The sequence below is a fragment of the Echeneis naucrates genome, chromosome 2, assembly GCF_900963305.1.
Source record: "Echeneis naucrates chromosome 2, fEcheNa1.1, whole genome shotgun sequence".
Taxonomy (NCBI): domain Eukaryota; kingdom Metazoa; phylum Chordata; class Actinopteri; order Carangiformes; family Echeneidae; genus Echeneis; species Echeneis naucrates.
The window spans coordinates 1,287,117-1,308,560 of record NC_042512.1 but is presented as its reverse complement, the minus strand read 5'-3'; the positions used below and the strand labels follow the sequence as shown (position 1 = coordinate 1,308,560).

Below are 21,444 nucleotides of genomic sequence, written 5' to 3'. Positions count from 1 at the left end.
AGTGAGACTGAACTTCTGACTTTTTCATCAGATCCTCAGACTCTCTGTCTGCAGTCTGACGTTGTCTCCTCTCTGTCAGCAGATCTTGTTCTACAGGAGGTTTTAGATCAACATAAGATCAGTCTGAGGACCAGATGTCAACATGTGACTGAAGGAACAGGAACAGGAAGTGGAACCCTCCTCAACAGGATCTACACTGAGCTCTACATCACAGAGGGACAGAGTGAAGAGGTTAATACCCAACATGATGTGAGGCAGCTGGAGACAACTTCAAAGAAGAAGAGCCTCCATGATGCTGCAATCAAATGTCACCACATCTTTAGAGTCTCACCTGACCAGCAGAGGCCCATCAGACTGGTTCTGACCAACGGCGTCGCTGGAGTTGGAAAAACTTTCTCTGTGCAGAAGTTCAGTCTGGACTGGGCAGAGGGCTTGGAGAACCAGGATGTCAGTCTGCTGGTTCTGCTTTCGTTCAGGGAGCTGAACCTGATCAGAGATCAGCAGTACAGTCTTCTCAGGCTGCTTCATGTTTTCCATCCAACATTACAGAAGGTCACAGCAGAGCAGCTGGCTGCCTGTAAAGTTCTGTTCATCCTGGACGGCCTGGATGAAAGCAGACTTTCACTGGACTTCACCAACAGGGAGGTCGTGTCTGACGTCACACAGGAGTCATCGGTCCACCTGCTGCTGACAAACCTCATCCAGGGGAATCTGCTTCCCTCGGCTCTGGTCTGGATCACTTCCAGACCTGCAGCAGCCAGTCAGATCCCTCCTTCATGTGTTGACAGGCTAACAGAAGTCCGAGGCTTCACTGACGCCCAGCAGGAGGAGTACTTCAGGAGGAGGTCCAGGGATGAAGAGCTGTCCAACAGAATCATCTCACACATCAAGAAGTCCAAGAGCCTTCACATCATGTGTCAAGTCCCAGTTTTCTGCTGGATCATCGCTACAGTTCTGGAGCACATGTTGACTACAGACCAGCAAGGAGAGCTGCCCCAGACCATGACTGACCTGTACTCACACTTCCTGCTGGTCCAGACCAGGAGGAAGAGGATCAAGTACCATGAGGGACATGAGACAAGTCCACAGGAGCTGATGGAGGCTGACAGGGAAGTTCTTCTGAAGCTGGGGAGGCTGGCGTTTGAACATCTGGAGAAAGGGAACATCATGTTCTACCAAGAAGACCTGGAGCAGTGTGGCCTTGATGTCACAGAGGCCTCGGTGTACTCAGGACTCTGTACTGAGATCTTCAAAACAGAGAGTGTGATCTTCCAGAAAACAGTCTACTGCTTTGTTCATCTGAGTGTTCAGGAGTTTCTGGCTGCAGTCTACATGTTCCACTGTCACACCAACAGGAACAAGGAGGTCCTGAAGGGCTTTCTGGGAAAAAAACAGCAAGATTCAGCCCTGGAGGACTTCCTGATCACAGTCCTGGAGAAATCCTTTGAAAGTGAAAATGGTCACCTGGACCTGTTTGTCCGCTTCCTTCATGGTCTCTCTCTGCAGTCCAACCAGAGACTCTTAGGAGGTCTGCTGGGTCAGACAGAAACCAAACCAGAGACCATCCAGAGAGCCATCAACAACCTGAAGAAGATGAACAGTTATTTTATCTCTCCTGACAGAAGCATCAACATCTTCCACTGTCTGATGGAGCTGAACGATCACTCAGTTCATCAGGAGATCCAGGAGTTCCTGAAGTCAGAGACCAGATCAGAGAAGAAACTCTCCCTGATCCACTGCTCAGGTCTGGCATACATGCTACAGATGTCAGAGAACGTTCTGGATGAGTTAGACCTGAAGAAGTACAACACATCAGAGGAGGGACGACGGAGACTGATCCCAGCTGTGATGAACTGCAGGAAGGCTCGGTGAGTCCACTCTCATTCTCATCAATCCTTCTGATGTGTTTAAATCCAATCTGATTCAGATGGTTTTTCACTGTCAGCTGTTTGTTTTCAGATGATTCAAATGCTGCCAGAGATAAATATTCACTTAGTTGTGTTTCTAGTGGAAATCCTAAAGACTGAGGACATCAGCAGGTATCAGTGACTGATCATCTTCACCAGCTTCACTGTTCACTGAGCTCAACTCAGTGAAAATCAAAACCATAGAGAGCCAAATGTTTTCAAGTCAGCATGGCCTCATGGTCCCTCAGAGGAGACAAACCTGGATGAGGTCCCTGACAGACTGAGGACACATTTTATGTCTTCACCTGAAAATTGGATAAAAACTCAATGTGAGAGAGATGAGAACAAAAGTTCCATGTCAGAGTGAAAAAATTCAGTGAGAAGACAAAATCTGAATCAGAAGAGAAGTCTGAGTCTTTAGTCCTCAAACCCTCCAGACGAATATGTAGTTTCCTCTGTCACAGTGACATATTGTGTAATATGTGTCATCACAGACTTGTTGGTTGTGGACTCTCAAAGACTGAGTGCAATGTTGTGGCTTCAGCTCTAAAGTCCAACCCCTCCCATCTGAGAGACCTGGACCTGAGTCAGAACCACATAGAGGATTCAGGACTGAAGCTGGTGTGTGCTGGACTGGAGAGTCCAAACTGTGGACTGGAGACTCTGAGGTCAGTTCACTGACTGGACCTGCTGTAGTTTGAATGTTGTGCTGTTGTTTGGATGATGTGTGTTTAGACATGATGGTGACTCAATAACACAAAGATCATTGAGGACATTTCTGATTTATTTATATCAATGATTTGATCTTCATCTTTTATTCTTTACTCAGGTTGAAGAACTGCAGTTTGTCAGAGATCAGCTGTTCTTCTCTGGTCTCAGCTCTGAAGTCCAACCCCTCCCATCTCACAGAACTGGACCTGAGTGTGAACTACCTGAAGGATTCAGGACTGAAGGATCTGTGTGGTTTTCTGAAGAGTCCTCACTGTAGACTGGAGACTCTGAGGTCAGACTTATGTTTTATTTCTGCTCTCAGATTAATATGATGTTACAGTTGTGGTGACTCTGACCTGCAGACAGGTTTATATTTGAGGGAAAATCCTGCAATAAAACTGCATTTTAATCATTTGAAAATTACCGTATTTTGCGGACCATAAGGTGCACTGCATTATGAGGAGCAATATCAATTAACAGGTCTATTTTCATACATAAGGCACATGATAAAACATATAAAGCGAGGCGCAGTATGTACCGTTATTACAAAAAGTGGTGGAGGTAAGCATACTGCGTTTACTATTCTCTGATTGGCTTATCGTTGCCAGCGACAGCAAACAACCTGAAGTTAGTGGGACGTTGGAACAACGTTGTCTCCCAACATTTGATTATAATTGGATTATGATATAGATTTAAAAATTGGGTTTATGTTAAAAACCTAACGTTGGCTCGACGTCTAATTATTGTAAAGTAACACTGACTAAATGTTGGATGATGGTTGCTCACCAGCACTACATAATTACTTATCTAATGTCTGATGTTGCAACCCATATCCAACCAAGGTTTGAGTCATTTCAGGTTTTTCAAATATTTAATTTTCTCATTAAATCTTCTCACTGTTTGTATTTGACTGTGGTGAAGCTGCTTCCTGTTGGTTCAGCGGTTTGAATTTAAATTTTTAAACTTCTACTTTCTAAACCTTAAGCTCTGAACAGATGATGAAACATTGAACACTTTCAAGCAGGAACTTTTTCTCCTAAAGTCACATATTTTATTCTTTACTCAGGTTGGAGAACTGCAGGTTGTCAAAGATCAGCTGTTCTTCTCTGGTCTCAGCTCTGAAGTCCAACCCCTCCCATCTCAGAGAACTGGACCTGAGTCAAAACGACCTGCAGGATTCAGGACTGAAGGATCTTTGTGGTTTTCTGAAGAGTCCTCACTGTAGACTGGAGACTCTGAGGTCAGACTGATGTTTTATTTCTGCTCTCAGATTAATATAATGTTACAGTTGTGATGACTCTGACCTGCAGACCTGTTAAATAGTTCAAAGTCAATTTTTACAACAGATTTTCAATCATTTGAAAGTTACATTTTAATTGTGCACAGTTTTTATTAATAATGTTGACAGTCTGAGTCAGTTCAGGTTCTTTCAGGTGTTCTTTCATTTTCTAAACTTCTACTTTCTAAACCTTCAGCTCTGAACAGATGATGAAACATTGAACACTTTCAAGCAGGAACTTTGTCTCCTAAAGTCACATCTTTTATTCTTTACTCAGGTTGGAGCGCTGCAGTTTGTCAGAGATCAGCTGTTCTTCTCTGGTCTCAGCTCTGAAGTCCAACCCCTCCCATCTTAGAAAACTGGACCTGAATCAGAACGACCTGAAGGATTCAGATCTGAAGGATCTTTCTGGTCTTGTGAAGAGTCCAGACTTCAGACTGGAGACTCTGAGGTCAGTAGAGTTGGACTCAGTTCATGTTCCTTTGAGTAATATTGTTTAAATCCAGTATCAGAGCAAAACTCCTGTGAACCTTCAAACTCCTCAGTGAAGCTGTGAGAGGAGAACAGAAACAGATTTCAGAATTAGAAAGAAAGACAGAGAGAAAACAGTCAGCCAATCAGATCAGTCAGAGGACTGTTGTGATCATGTGACCATCAAATGAAGCAGATTCCAGCTGAAGAACTCAGAGATGTTCAGATTCTGGTCCTCGTCCATCAAACTGTCAGATCTGAGCTGAGACTGTTTGTTCTCTGATCAGGTTCATCTGTCACAGCTCTGAGATCAGTCTGACTGAAAGCTGCACATCACTGATCTTCTTTCATCACACTGTCAGCATGTGGTCTTTCTGCAGACCAGAATCCTGTCTGTCTGTCTGTCTGTCTGTCTGCCTGCCTACCTGTCTCTCTGTTTAAATTAACCTTTGGTAAATCATCAGTAAAGTGATGAACCTTCATGACTCAGCTCTTTATCTCCACTGTGGACTCAGAGAAATGTGCTGAGTCAGCAGACTTGTGGTCTGTGAGTTTCCAGCTCAGTGTGTTCACTCCAACACGTTAACATGAGCTGAGAGGAAGCAGCTGCTGCACATCTGGACTGAACAGGACTGAAGTCCCTGCAGGTCTTTATGCTGGATCTGCATCACTGACTGACAGCTGATGGACAGAGTCAGGAAACACTGATGGATCTGCTCTCTTCTTCTCTTCATAGCTGCTGGTGGTGAAGAGGAAGGTGTCTGCTGATGGAGGATCAGCTGCTTCCTGATGATCCAGATGTTGCAGCAGCAGCTTGTCCAGACTCTGGACCATGTTCCTGGGAGGTGGAGAGGAGAGCTTCATCCAGCAGAGACTGACAGAGGAATCAGAACTGGTCTGAGAACAGAGTCCAGTCCACCATGATCCCAGAGACTCCTCAAGTCCTCCTCTCCTCTCAGCCAGCTCCTCCAAACTCCACCTGGGGTTTAGGTTCAGCTTCTTCAGTAACTTTTGGACTGCTTTGGGAACAAGCATTTTTGTATAAATTATAAAATATTTTCTTGTGAAACATGTTGACTGTCGTTCGGCACTGATTAAGCTTTTAAATTGGCCCTTTCTTCACTTCATAAAAATATTGTATTTTTCTTTAATGTTTTTTTTTATCTTGAACAATATTTATTTTTATCCTCATTTGGCAAAAAAAACATTTCAATAAATAACAGGATGCTGAAAGGGCTGAACTCAACAGAGGACATGGCAACAGTTTCTCTTCTGAAAGGACAATTTTTATTCAGTGTACTAAATTATATTTGGTAGAAAAACATAACGTGTGTGTGAGAGAGAGAGATGTGGCCTGTGTGGGGGAACTCATCCTGATTATTCTTATGTTTAAAGCCCTTTGTGGAACTTTTTTTTTTTTTTTTTTTGAAAGGGGCTGTATAAATAAAAGTTTAAAGCTGTGATTGATTCGTTGGTTGGTTAATTGAATGATTGACTGATATAATACAGTCCAATAATGTCCTAGCGGAGTCGTGCAGCAGACTCTCAGCTCAGTGTGTGAATGTGCTGCTGCTGAACTGGGACTCATGAGTTCCACTCTGAACCAATGAGTCATGAATCATGAGTCTGACTGTGAACCAGTCTACAGTATGTGCTGTGGGTGAGTGACAGCTCATAGCCGGGAGGGAAAGGGAGTGAAACAGCAAACCAGAGCTGCTGCTTTTCCTCCTTCTTTCTATATGAACATGAGCACCATGATGCACACTGCTGTGTTCTCATATCAAGCTCATGTTCACCTTCTTACAACAGCTGACAAAGGGCTCATCTGGGATTTGAACCCCGGACCTGTCACACCCTGAGCCAGAATCATCCTGATTGTTCCTGGAATGGTTTGGTTAGTCAGAGTGTGTCTGTGTGTGTTCTTGTCTCTCTGAGTGGTTGGAAATGAAAATGGAGATCGGTAGAAGCAGATGACTCTGAGGATGAATGAATGTTTCACTGGCAACATCAACAACTGCTTACCTCCATGAAACTGTGTGACGTCACTGGAGATCAAAGACGGAAGTGTCAGAGTCAGACGGAATGGCGCATGCGCACAAAGATGCTCACGCTTGTCTCGCGAACGAAAGAAGTGAAACACAAATCAGCTGTTATTAGACAAATAAATGGCGTTAAATTGAACTAAAACCAAATCTGCTGGTTTGTTCCTCCCACAAACTCAGATGTCCGTTTGCCGTCTACTTATTAAAATGCTTATTTTCCTGCTTTCGCTCATCGTTGGGATCGCGCACCTCGACAGTGGACGAAGTGTATTTGTGTGTGTGTGTGTGTGTGCTCTCTCTGCTGGTCTGAGCTCTCAGTTCATTTAAATGCTTTGTTGGATCTGTCTGTCTGTATCATGTCAGAAACTCTGAAACACTCTGAACTTCTTTAAAACACGGTGGATTTACTGATATGAAAGAGTCCAGCAGTCCATGATGGATTATTATAGAAAACAGGTCTGCTGACGCCTGGAGATTAATGACGTAATGGTATCGATAGTTAAATAAGCATTGGTGGTTCAGTGGTAGAATTCTCGCCTGCCACGCGGGAGGCCCGGGTTCGATTCCCGGCCAATGCAGAGTAACTTTTTACCAACATCCAGATGTTAGAAACACAGTGCTGCTTGGAAAATACCCTGATAGACTCCAACACACTGTGACTTTGTGAAACAACCAGTGGAGCCCCCTGGTGGTCAGTAGAAGTGCAGCCCCTCTGAGCTGGTGGCAGACCAAGGCTTCAGTCTGCACACATCTTCCACATGTGATGGCACACACACTGTGTATTGTGGCAACATCCGTCCCCTCAGAGAGAATCTGCTCTTTAACCCTCCTGTCGTTTTCACCCCCCGCCCCTTACTTTAGTGTTCCTGCTCTGTTTGATACGGTGGCCGGTAAGTGCAAAATAAAATTACAAAGTGCCAAACACTTTTACATGTTGGGAAACATTTTTACGTTTTATTCAACAAAAATACATAAGAAAAACACTTTTACCACGGAAAAAACAAACATTACATTTTAGAAAACAAATTTACAAGTTGCGAACCAAATTTCCAAACGACAGAATCTCCCGGAAGGGGAATGTACCAAATGCCGGAAGTGATCCAGAAGAAGATTGACTGTGAGCTCAAAAAGTTTGTATCGGTTTGTGTGGCGGGAAAACTTTGCAGAGTGAAAGTTTGTGGCAGCATGGAGTAAATGATGTTTTGGCCGTTTTGTGGAAACAACTTGAGCCAATTTACGCGGTTGTGTTTTCCGTGCGGACGATCTGTAGAATGTTTAACGTTGATGAACGGACCAGACGGAAGGAGCACGCGCACAGGAGACATCTAATAAACAGCCGGAAAATGCTAAACAAGCTAAGTGTAGCATCGCGCTAACTAGCTGAAGCCGCTGTCAGACATGCAGTGAATTAAAGTGCACCGTTTCATTTTGCAGCCAATCGTTGTCTTCACGGAATAGCAACGCGTTTAGTGAGTATGCGTAGCTAGTTTTTATTTATTTTTTTTTATTTTAGGCGTATATTTATGCTAAATGCACAATTGTTGCTGATTGTTTTAGCTGCTGCTAACTTTCTGTTTTGATGCGGAACTCCGTTCATTCCAGCAGAACAACCATGAACATCATATAAACAATTCATGGAGGACAGAAAGTCAAAGTCAAAAGAACTGTGGGCCGAAAGGAAACAGGTCCAGGTACGTGTGTGGATATATCTGTAAAATATGGAAGTAAATATATGTGTGTGTGTGAAATGAATGATATCTTTTTGTTACTTTAGCAGATAAACATGGATTGATGGCGCCACATGGAGCTGATTTAAAAGCTCAGAGAGGGAAAACACTCCCATTATATACAGATCCGGAGGTAGCAGCACCTGATCTACTGAAGCATGATGTGAAGTTTACACGGTGCAAACATCAGCCTGCGGACTCTTAAAAGGATGATTCCTCTCCAAACGCCATCAGGTTGGAACTTCGTGGACCTGGACAACTGTTTGGCTATCGGACGATGTGGCAGGTACTCAGACAAAAGTCCAATCTTCGAGTGAAGAGAGATGATGTGATGAATGAGAGAGCACGCAGAAGGTTTCTAAGAAGAAGCTGCTACTCAATGGGAGCGAACTGTATGTGGCATGCAGATGGTTCTGATAAACTGGCTCTCTCAGGACGCATGGATGGATTTTTTCACCTAAAGTGCTGTGGCTCCAATGTGGACCGACAAATAACAAGAAGCCAACAGTGATCGCTGAGAATCTCCTCTCATGAGACTGAGGACTGATTGTGGCACGGAGAATGGCATTATGGCTGCCATTCAGTCTCCCCTACGCCTCCATCATGATGACTGCTGCTCTGGGCCGTCCAGCCACATGTATGGCTCATCCACGAATAAGCAGCGTGTTGAATCCTGGTGGGCCATATTTAGAAGGGGAAGGTAAGTGGCCTTCATGAAGTCATTTTATTATGACTGACCTTTCATTTGATTTTTATCTTTATGTTCTATCTCAGATGAACTCCTCTAAACATATATGATAATTGAGGCTGGGACTTTAACGCGTTCATTTCAAAGCCTTTAATATTTTTTGATGGAGTTCCACTTCTACTAATAATATACATTTACTTCCGATTCTATCCATTTCTACAGGTCTCAGTTCTGGATGGAGTTGTTTGCTGGATACTTCAACGGGAGCCATGAGCATCAGTGCCTTCTGAGATGTTGCTATGGTGATGTTGGATGAGTGTGTGAGACTGTGGAACAGTCACAGGATTCACACTTCCAGAACAGCGTCATGTCCAATGAACTGTACTGCTGACCACACAGGTAATGTTGGTGATGGATTGATATTCCATGTTTGTTTTATTTATTTATTGCTTAAATGTAAATAAATAATATAAATGCTATTTATTGTATCTAACACAGATTTGGCTCCACAGACTGGATTTGAGATTGAACCAGCTGATTTGGATGCTGTTCCAGAGGCGAGCCTGTCAATAGCTCCATGTGGGGACTCAAACATGCAGGAGGACTTTGACTTTGTTATGGAGCACAAACAACTACAGAAGCCAGAGAACTGGGAGTCTGCAACAGAACTGTACATGAAGCTGAAAGAAACTGCTCAGCTGTGAGTCAGTGACAAAGGGAATTTTCCCTTCACACATTATCAAGTGCTTGTTCATTGGGGTTTGTCTTTTTCTTTTTTTTTCTCTCTTTTGAATATTCATGTCAAGAGTAGTGAGATGACTGTGCTGTGATTTGGTATTAGACAAGTAGCACTGAATTGAATCAAATATTACTGTGACTGAAAAACATGCAATTTTTCAGTTTTAAAATAGTTTATTTGTTGTTTGTAAACATAACATTTGCATTCCCATTGTTTAATTTCTTCAGATGAACAGGTACCAGAATCATTTGGAAACATCACAAGGAAAAGTGAATGACAAGCTAAGGAATCTGATTTGGAGTGGTGGAACACTGCAGTCTGTCTGAACACCAAGTGTCACAGCTTCATTTGTCTGAGTTTGAAATCAATTGATAAAAATTATAGCAAAGTAATTATTATATTTTTGAAGTATGGAAAACAGAACTTCTTGAAATAATTTTTTTTGTGTAAAACTTAACAGTGAAAATCTTAACTGAGAAAAAAAACATGCTCACATCTCTTTACATTATAAAAACACATTTAACAACAAAGAACAAACCACCTTTTTGGAGTCTGGTCTCGAGGGGTGATCCAGTTACACAGTTATAAGTTACAGTTACAAGTCCATGTGTGACTTAAACACTGTGTGTGAATCTAGGAGTGCTAATTTCAATGTGTTTGAACATGTATTGGGAACTGGGAATGGAGAGTCATCCAGGAACTCTATTCTTGGCGATGGTTCCAATCCGGACGGGGGAGGTGAAGTCAGCCCAGCTGCAAACATCAAAACATCCTCCAGAGACACAGCAGCCTGACCCTCTGCAAAGAAAAACCTTCCGTTACATCTTGGCAACGTATTTTCTCAACAAATCATAAAAAAAAAAAAATTGTGATTTACAAACCTTCACAATCAAAGACACAGTCCGCCCAGTAGCCCAAAGTTTGACTTTCTTTAAGTCTCCTGTTACTTCCTGATGGACTGAGGTCAGGTTTGAAGAGTCTCAAGTTCCAGACCAGTGAGTGGCTTTTCAGAGTGGCACAGGACAGGGGCCAGCAAAGTAGGCTGTTGCTGCAGTGCAGTCAGAAACTGAAGAGCTGAAAGACCATCTTTGAATCTAAAAAGTGACCACAAACATTGTTTCACATTTAAATGACCTAAAGAAACTTCAATGTTTTCTGAAATGACTATCCACCCAAACATATAGAAATGAGTAAAAATGGTTGTGTGTTGAACATTACTGATTTAAAGAAGAACTCTGTGTCTTGCTTTGCACTTGGCAGGGTAATTGTTACTCTACAGACTGCAAGAATTACGCACACAAACAAGACTGGAATGACATGAGCACCTTTTGATTGGCATAAGACAGAGGAAGGGGAGACAGACATCACACAGCAATTATACTAAACTAAGGCACACATTCTGACACACTGACTCAGAGCTAAAGAATATACATTCTTAATAAACCACAGAGGGGGATGATGAGGCATTTCAAACTAAAATATCTTAAATACAAAAAAATAAAAATCACATCATTACAAATATGATCTTACCTGTCAATTACAGATGGGATGTGGTCAATAATGTACCATCGGAGGGAGTCTGACAGGATTTCTTTCTTTTCTTCAACAGTAGCAACACGTCTCAGACAGCCTGCTGTCTGTAACATTGTGCCGCGTCTCATGATGCATTCTCAGAGCATCCACTGAAGAAACAGTCTCAATCTGAGATGAAACAACACGTTTTTGAAAAATAGTTCAAGCATCAAAGTGTATGTCATGTGATATATAAAGTTAATGATCATTAACCATTAGTATTGTTTACATCTAACCCTGTTCATACCATTTGCATTGTACACCAAGAACTGATGTCCTTCTGGTCCATCAGAAATGGGCCGGTCTTTCAGATGTTTCATCAGTAGAGTTAAAAACTCATCTCGGCCCACCTGTGTCAATTCCTTCTTCCAAAACAGCAGCATCATCTGTGAATTTTACCAGCATGTCACAGATTTCAGAATATGATGAACATCTTACAAATGCAAATATCTTTCCCATGTAATCAATAAAGTAAAATTAAATTAAGTGAGTCAGTTGTTTTTTTACTTACCCGTAGCAAGTACTCCTGACTGGACTTATTTCAGGTGGATCCAGATCCTCAGTGTCAGATATTACTGTCTGAAAAACAAATGAAAATGTCTGAAACAACACACTGAAAGCAAAGAACATCAGGCTGCCATAATCTGCCTTAATACCTGTCCAGGCTGAGCTGTGGATGAATCTCTGAAACATGATAAAATTGATAAACTGATGAACTTTATGATACAGAGTATAACAGAGCTTTGAGTAACATTTAGAGGTAGAGAGGAACCATAAGATTTATAAATAAGAGATTATTTTCTTATAAATTATATCACAATCACATCAACAACTTAAAGACAAATTACCTCTTTTGTAAAAACTAATACCTACCCTTTATCTTCAGGTTTGTGTGGGAGAACTGTGTTTTTTTTGGTTCAAAAACCTGAGAAGAAAAGCACACAATTGTCAGCAACTTAAAACAGCTTCCATTATTGTTCCCTCACCACATACAGTATATATCAATGGTGAAAGGTTATCAGGGTGTCTGATTGGAATAGTAAATGCCAAATAATCAAGACTTGGTTCTTAGACTTAATGCCTGAAACAAAATGCAAATCCTATCAATAAATAAATGAAAAAAACAAAGTACAAAATGTAAAAATGAACGTACCACAGTGTTAGCTGCATTGAATTCAGCTGTGCTCCTCGATGTGATGACAATTTCAGAATCATAGTCTGATGTAACAACCTCTGTAGTAAAAACAAACAACACATTATTAATTATGCTGCATCAGAGTAAATAGATATGTACAAATATGGAATGAAGAGATCCACAAACCTCCTCTAAAGTGTGTTTCTAGGCAAATGAAAAAAGTGCCTTTCCTATTTCCTTTTTATATTCTGCCAGTTTGAATGGGCTTTCTGACCCAGGCACATGGAGCACCTCTGAACAGTCTGGATACAAAAGAAGGTCTGCTCCTTCATCCATCTTCTTGTTAAATGTTCTCATTTCTTGGACAGCTTGCTTCAGTAGATCAGGTGCTGCTACCTCCGGATCTGTATATAATGGGAGTGTTTTCCCTCTCTGAGCTTTTAAATCAGCTCCATGTGGCGCCATCAATCCATGTTTATCTGCTAAAATAACAAAAAGATATCATTCATTTCACACACACACATATTTACTTCCATATTTTACAGATATATCCACACACGTACCTGGACCTGTTTCCTTTCGGCCCACAGTTCTTTTGACTTTGACTTTCTGTCCTCCATGAAACGGTGCACTTTAATTCACTGCATGTCTGACAGCGGCTTCAGCTAGTTAGCGCGATGCTACACTTAGCTTGTTTAGCATTTTCCGGCTGTTTATTAGATGTCTCCTGTGCGCGTGCTCCTTCCGTCTGGTCCGTTCATCAACGTTAAACATTCTACAGATCGTCCGCACGGAAAACACAACCGCGTAAATTGGCTCAAGTTGTTTCCACAAAACGGCCAAAACATCATTTACTCCATGCTGCCATAAACTTTCACTCCGCAAAGTTTTCCCGCCGCACAAACCGATACAAACTTTTTGAGCTCACAGTCAATCTTCTTCTGGATCACTTCCGGCATTTGGTACATTCCCCTTCCGGAAGACTCTGTCGTAAGTTTGTTTTGTCCGTTGTAAACGTGTTTTTCTTGTGTAATTTTGTTGAATAAAATATACAAATGTTTCTCAACATGTAGATTATTTTCACGCCTTGTAAAAGTGTTTGGCACTTTGTAATTTAGTTTTGCACTTACCGGCCACCGTATCAAACAGAGCAGGAACACTAAAGTAAGGGGCGGGGGGTGAAAACGACAGGAGGGTTAAAGAGCAGATTCTCTCTGAGGGGACGGATGTTGCCACAATACACAGTGTGTGTGCCATCACATGTGGAAGATGTGTGCAGACTGAAGCCTTGGTCTGCCACCAGCTCAGAGGGGCTGCACTTCTACTGACCACCAGGGGGCTCCACTGGTTGTTTCACAAAGTCACAGTGTGTTGGAGTCTATCAGGGTATTTTCCAAGCAGCACTGTGTTTCTAACATCTGGATGTTGGTAAAAAGTTACTCTGCATTGGCCGGGAATCGAACCCGGGCCTCCCGCGTGGCAGGCGAGAATTCTACCACTGAACCACCAATGCTTACTTAACATCTTTTACCATGATGTCATGAATCTCCAGGCATCAGCAGCCTTTCACAGATGATTATTCTAATTTCTGTATTAATATACAACAATGTATTTACATTAAAGCTGATATCTTTCTATAATAATCCATCATGGACTGCTGGACTCTTTCATATCAGTAAATCCACCGTGTTTTAAAGAAGTTCAGAGTGTTTCAAAGTTTCTGACATGATACAGACAGACAGATCCAACAAAGCATTTAAATGAACTGAGAGCTCAGACCAGCAGAGAGAGCACACACACACACACACACACACACACAGTGGACGAGGTGCGCAGCTTCTGTGATTGCAAAAATGAGCGAAAGCAGGAAAAGAAGCATTTTGATAAGTAGAAGGAGGAACAAACCAACAGATTTGGTTTTAGTTCAATTTAACGCCACTTATTTGTCTAATAACAGCTGATTTGTGTTTCACTTCATTCGTTCGCGAGACAAGTGTGAGCTTCCACGTGCGCATGCGCCGCTCCAGCTGAATCTAATGCGAATGTGACGTTTGAGTTGGTGTCGCGTGGGAGAGCGATGGACAGGAAATGCCTTTGATCTCCAGTGACGTCACCTCATAGAGGTGAGTAAACAGTTGTTGATGTTGTCAGCGAAACATTCATTCATCCTCAGAGTCATCTGCTTCTACCGATCTCCATTTTCATTTCCAACCACTCAGAGAGACAAGAACACACACAGACACACTCTGACTAACCAAACCATTCCAGGAACAATCAGGATGATTCTGGCTCAGGGTGTGACAGGTCCGGGGTTCAAATCCCAGATGAGCCCTTTGTCAGCTGTTGTAAGAAGTGAAAAAGCCTCCTAAATGTGGAGGGAGGCCGACTCTGTCAGAGAGCAGTGTGCATTCTAGCTTCCTTTAGCTGTCAGCCTCTGATCATCAACTCTTCAGCTTCTATGACTTCAACAATTCCTTCTGAATGCAGTCTGAGGCAGTGATTGTGAAACTTTCATTCAGACAGAGATCCCACATTCAGAAGAAAACAGCCACACACAAACAAAGTCATCATGAACAGCCTACATGGAGCCTAAATGAAAAGAAGCAGGAACTAAAGTGTGAAAATAATGATGAACAAAGTGTCACACAGAGAGGCTGCAGCCTGGTGTGGACTATAACGTCAGAAAATGGATCAGTCTGTGACACGGAGCACTAAAGTTGGAAGGCTGAGTTCAGCTTCAGCTTCTTTCATGTTCTCCCTGTGAAAGAAAGAAGGTGAACATGAGCTTGATATGAGAACACAGCAGTGTGCATCATGGTGCTCATGTTCATATAGAAAGAAGGAGGAAAAGCAGCAGCTCTGGTTTGCTGTTTCACTCCCTTTCCCTCCCCGCTATGAGCTGTCACTCACCCACAGCACATACTGTAGACTGGTTCACAGTCAGACTCATGATTCATGACTCATTGGTTCAGAGTGGAACTCATGAGTCCCAGTTCAGCAGCAGCACATTCACACACTGAGCTGAGAGTCTGCTGCACGACTCCGCTAGAAAATTATTGGACTGTATGATATCAATCTTTTAAACTTTATTTATGCAGCACTTTTCAAACAATGAACAACGCTGCACAAAGTGCTTCACACCTTAAAATATAAAAATAAATAAGACAATATCCCCCACCTTGGCCAGATCACAATCAAGACAGAGACACTCAGATTAAAGCAGGACTTTGTTTGTCGCACAAAGGTTATTTAGTACATTAAGTAAAAATTGTCCTTTCAAAAGATAAACTGCTGCAGTGTCAGCATCCTGTTATTTATTGAAATAAGACAATTTTTGCAACATGTTAAAAATAAGAATTATTTGAGAAAATCCAAAACAAAAAACAACAAAAAAAGACCATTCACATTTTATGAAGGGAAGAAAGGGCCAAGTTAAAAGCTTAATCCGTGCTGACTCACAGTCACACGTTTCACAACAAAATGACATCTTTTATAGAGTAATGCTTGTAGAAATGTCCCCAAAGTAGCCCAAAGGGTTCAGAAGAAGCTGAACCTAAACCCCAGGTGGAGTTTGGAGGAGCTGGCTGAGAGGAGAGGAGGACTTGAGGAGTCTCTGGGATCATGGTGGACTGGACTCTGTTCTCAGACCAGTTCTGATTCCTCTGTCAGTCTCTGCTGGATGAAGCTCTCCTCTCCACTTCCTCCAACATCTGGATCATCAGGAAGCAGCTGATCCTCCATCAGCACACACCTTCCTCTTCACTGCCACCACTTCCACCTGTGGAGAGTAGAAGAGAGCAGATCCATCAGTGTTTCCTGACTCTGTCCATCAGCTGTCAGTCAGTGATGCAGATCCAGCATAAAGACCTGCAGGGACTTCAGTCCTGTTCAGTCCAGATGTGCAGCAGCTGCTTCCTCTCAGCTCATGTTAACGTGTTGGAGTGAACACACTGAGCTGGAAACTCACAGACCTCAAGTCTGCTGACTCAGCACATTTCTCTGAGTCCACAGTGGAGATAAAGAGCTGAGTTCTTCAGCTGGTCACATGGTTAGGGTCACATCAGTGCTCCCACTGATCTGATTGGCTGACTGTTTTCGCTCTGTCTTTCTGTCTAATTCTGAAATCTGTTTCTGTTCTCCTCTCACAGCTTCACTGAGGAGTTTGAAGGTTCACAGGAAACACTGAGTCTTTGCTCTGATACGGGATCTAAACAATATTACTGAAAGGATCATGAACTGAGTCCAACTCTACTGACCTCAAAGTCTCCAGTCTGAAGTCTGGACTCCTCACAAGATCAGACAGATCCTTCAGGTCTGAATCCTTCAGGTCGTTCTGACTCAGGTCCAGTTCTCTGAGATGGGAGGGGTTGGACTTCAGAGCTGAGACCAGAGAAGAACAGCTGATCTCTGACAAACTGCAGTTCTCCAAACTGAGTAAAGAATAAAAGATGTGACTTTAGGAGACAAAGTTCCTGCTTGAAAGTGTTCAATGTTTCATCATCTGTTCAGAGCTGAAGCTTTAGAAAGTAGAAGTTTAGAAAATGAAAGTCAAACAGCTGAACCAACAGGAAGCAGCTTCACAACAGTCAAATACAAACAGTGATTTATGATTTAATGAGAAAATGAAACAACACTGTAAAGAACCTGAACTGACTCAAACTGTCAACATTGTGAATATAAACTGAGAAATTCAAATGTCATATTCAAATGAGTGAAATTCAGTTTTCAAAAGTTATTTTCAACAATTTAACAGTTTAAGTGTTAAAAACCTGAAGAGGATTTTCCCTCATAAATATAAACCTGTCTGCAGGTCAGAGTCACCACAACTGTAACATCATATTAATCTGAGAGCAGAAATAAAACATCAGTCTGACCTCAGAGTCTCCAGTCTACAGTGAGGACTCTTCAGAAAACCACACAGATCCTTCAGTCCTGAATCCTTCAGGTTGTTCCAACTCAGGTCCAGTTCTCTGAGATGGGAGGGGTTGGACTTCAGAGCTGAGACCAGAGAAGAACAGCTGATCTCTGACAAACTGCAGTTCATCAACCTGAGTAAAGAATAAAAGATGTGACTTTAGGAGACAAAGTTCCTGCTTGAGAGTGTTCAATGTTTCATCATCTGTTCAGAGCTGAAGGTTTAGAAAGTAGAAGTTGAGAAAATGAAAGTCAAACAGCTGAACCAACAGGAAGAAGCTTCACAACGGTCAAATACAAAGAGTGAAAAGGTTAAATGAGAAAATGAAACAACACTGTAAAGAACCTGAAGTGACTCAAACTGTCAACATTGTGATTTGAACACATCAGAAATAACCAAACAGCAGAGTCAGCCAAACTTTATTTCTATCTCTGATTCTGCCACATATGATCTCCTGTATAACAATCTGAGCTCTGGCAGGTAAGTCCACTCTAAAACCAGTCAAACAGTCCACAAACAAGCTGCAGAAGTTCGACACAGAAAACCGAACTTATCATTAATGATATATTTGAAGATGAAATGTCTTGGCCTGACGTTGGACCAACACATGACATTTAACCCAGCTGTCAGTGTTTTAGCTCAGTCTGCAGGTAGAGCCCTGAACAAGTCTGAACACTGTGCTCATCTGGGAGTTCATACTTTCACTCTGTTCTATAATATATATATATATATATATATATATGTGTGTGTGTGTGTGTGTGTGTGTGTGTGTGTCCTTACGTTAAACATAATTGAACTAAAAGACAAAGATCATTATGGACAGTTGTGTTCAGGAACACTTCCATTAGTCCCAGAAACAGGGAGCTTTAATGCCACACCTGAGGAAGACCGGATTTGTTCACTATGCAAACTGGATGAAGTAGAAAGTCAGATCCATTTTTTGTTTTGTTGTTTTGTATACAAGCACCTCAGGTGTTTTTGTTGGCAATGTAGTTTAAATTTAGGTTGATTTCTTTGATTTGGATGATTCTGAGAAATACGAGTTCCTTTTTAGCAAAGAGACTCATGTGGTAGCTGATTTTATTTACAAGGCTGAGCACACAGCTAATTCTTTTGTTTTCCATAATATATAATAATGCAACATTATTATCTGAGAAAAGGATAGTAATGTATCTGTGTATGTTTATATGCAGATATGAGAGTTTGTTATTACAACAGCCACTGTATGATTAAATACATGTCTTATAAACCAATAAATGTTTAGCTCTCCCCATGCTTGGGGTCTTTCTTAATTTTTACTGCTCGTTTCATGATTGACCTTTCTTTGCAAAGAAAATAACTTTCTATTTCATTCTTCATCAGCAACAGAGAATTTCCACAACAGAAATGACACACAAATGTATCTACAGTAGTGGACTAACAATGGTCAGTGGAACTCCTCTAATGGGCTGTTGTCACAAGGAGCTTTGTGAACACTCCTACAGAGGTTAAATACCTGGGTCCAACTCCACTGTCTGTCAGACTAGTGAGGACTGATGAACTGATGAAGCCCCTGAGATAAGAGGCCAAACATCTTCTTAGACAAACAAAGTGCAGTAGCTTTCAATTCGACACACAAATAAATAAATGAAATGAACCACAGAGTGAAATCTGCATATTAACATACAAATATTCATGAATATATGATGTCCCCCTAAAAATCTGTTTTCCAAAGTTACTTTCAAACCATTTAACATTTTAAATGTTAAAAACCTGAAGAGGATTTTCCCTCAAAAATATAAACCTGTCTGCAGGTCAGAGTCACCACAACTGTAACATCATATTAATCTGAGAGCAGAAATAAAACATGAGTCTGACCTCAGAGTCTCCAGTCTACAGTGAGGACTCTTCAGAAAACCACACAGATCCTTCAGTCCTGAATCCTTCAGGTAGTTCAGACTCAGGTCCAGTTTTCTGAGATGGGAGGGGTTGGACTTCAGAGCTGAGACCAGAGAAGAACAGCTGATCTCTGACAAACTGCAGTTCTCCAACCTGAGTAAAGAATAAAAGATGTGACTTTAGGAGACAAAGTTCCTGCTTTAAAGTGTTCAGAGCTGAAGGTTTAGAAAGTAGAAGTTTAGAAAATGAAAGTCAAACAGCTGAACCATCAGGAAGCAGCTTCACAACAGTCAAATACAAACAGTGGGAAGATTTAATGAGAAAATGAAACAACACTGTAAAGAACCTGAACTGACTCAAACTGTCAACATTGTGATTTTAACACATCAGCTCAGCTCTGCTTATTAACAAGTCTCTTCATGGTCTAGCACCAAAGTAAATCTCTGACATGTTGGAGCCATATGAACCCTCTCGGGCTCTGAGAACCTCGGGGAGTGGTCTCCTGGTGGTGCCCAGAGTCAGGACTAAACATGGTGAGGCTGCACTCCACTTTTATGCTGCTGAAGTCCTGAACAGTCTGTCAGAAGATGTGAGACTGCCCTCAACTTTGACAACCTTTAAATCCAGGCTGAAAACAGTTGTAGGTGTCCATATGACAAAAGTATTTTATCTGTGTTTTTTTTTTTTTAGCTTTTAATTCATTAAATTAATGCTTTTTTTAATGATTTATGGAACGATTCTATCTGCCTTCTTGTTCCTGTTTGTCTGTATCTGTAAAGCACTTTGAATTACCACGGGTGCGAATTGTGCTCTATAAATAAACTTGCCATGCCTAAATGTTTTATATTTATGTTGATTTCTTTGATTTTGATGAATCTGAGAAACATGAGTTCCTTTTCAGCAAAGGGACTCATATAGTAGCTGAATTTATTTCCAAGGCTTCAGAAACACAGCTAAATCTTTTGATTGCTTATTTGTTGTTTTTAAAATATGATGTGACATTGTTACTCGAGAAAAGGATGATAATGTATCTGTGTATGTTTATATGCAGATATAAGAGGTTATGCTGTTACAACAGCCACTGTATGATTACATACATGTCTCAAATCTATGTGGGTTGGACATTTTTATTAAATGACATGCAAATAAATTAATGAAATGAACCGCAGACTAAGCTCTGAACATTAACATACAAATATTCATGAATATATTATGTCCCCTTTAAAAATACAAGATTGATTAATAAATGATCTCCAATTCAAATTCAATTTCCAAATTATAAATAAAAATTGTTTTTCAAAAGTAATTTTGAAATATTTACCAGTTTAAATGTTTAAAACCGGAAAGAATTTTCCCTCATAAATATAAACCTGTCTGCAGGTCAGAGTCACCACAACTGTAACATCATATTAATCTGAGAGCAGAAATAAAACATGAGTTTGACCTCAAAGTCTCCAGTCTACAGTGAGGACTCTCTAGAAAACCACACAGATCCTTCAGGTCGTTCCCTCTCAGGTCCAGTTTTCTGAGATGGGAGGGGTTGGACTTCAGAGCTGAGACCAGAGAAGAACAGCTGATCTTTGACAACCTGCAGTTCACCAACCTGAGTAAAGAATAAAAGATGTGACTTTAGGAGACAAAGTTCCTGCTTGAAAGTGTTCAGTGTTTCATCATCTGTTCAGATCTGAAGGTTTAGAAAGTAGAAGTTTAGAAAATGAAAGTCAAACAGCTGAACCAACAGGAAGCAGCTTCACAACAGTCAAATACAAACAGTGAGAAGATTTCATGAGAAAATGAAACAACACCTGAAAGAACCTGAACTGACTCAAACTGTCAACATTGTGAATATAAACTGAGAAATTCAAATGTCATATTCAAATGAGTGAAATTCAGTTCTCAAAAGTTATTTTCAACAATTTAACAGTTTAAGTGTTAAAAACCTGAAGAGGATTTTCCCTCATAAATATAAACCTGTCTGCAGGTCAGAGTCACCACAACTGTAACATCATATTAATCTGAGAGCAGAAATAAAACATGAGTCTGACCTCAGAGTCTCCAGTCTACAGTGAGGACTCTTCAGAAAATCACACAGATCCTTCAGTCCTGAATCCTTCAGGTCGTTCAGCTCCAGTTCTCTGAGATGGGAGGGGTTGGACTTCAGAGCTGAGACCAGAGAAGAACAGCTGATCTCTGACAAACTGGAGTTGTCAAATCTGAATAAGGAATAAAAGATGCAGATAAAAATCATTGATAATCAGTCAGATATGTTCAGAAGACTTAAAAGTAAAGTTCCACCACATTTTGTCTGGATGTTTGATAGATAGATACTTTTATTTATCCCAGGCTGGGAAATTGCTGTGTAACAGCAACATTACACACA

General features: G+C 41.2%; 2 non-coding genes and 1 pseudogene across 2 annotated transcripts; 1 reads left to right on the top strand and 2 right to left on the bottom strand.

Moving 5' to 3' along the window:
* The window catches only part of LOC115053697 (NACHT, LRR and PYD domains-containing protein 12-like), a 91,432-nt pseudogene that overhangs the window by 59,017 nt on the left and 10,971 nt on the right, over window positions 1-21,444 (bottom strand).
* Window positions 6,918-6,988, top strand: trnag-gcc (transfer RNA glycine (anticodon GCC)). The gene has a single exon. It is a non-coding gene; the product is annotated as a tRNA-Gly (tRNA).
* On the bottom strand, window positions 13,714-13,784 carry trnag-gcc (transfer RNA glycine (anticodon GCC)). Its single transcript has one exon. It is a non-coding gene; the product is annotated as a tRNA-Gly (tRNA).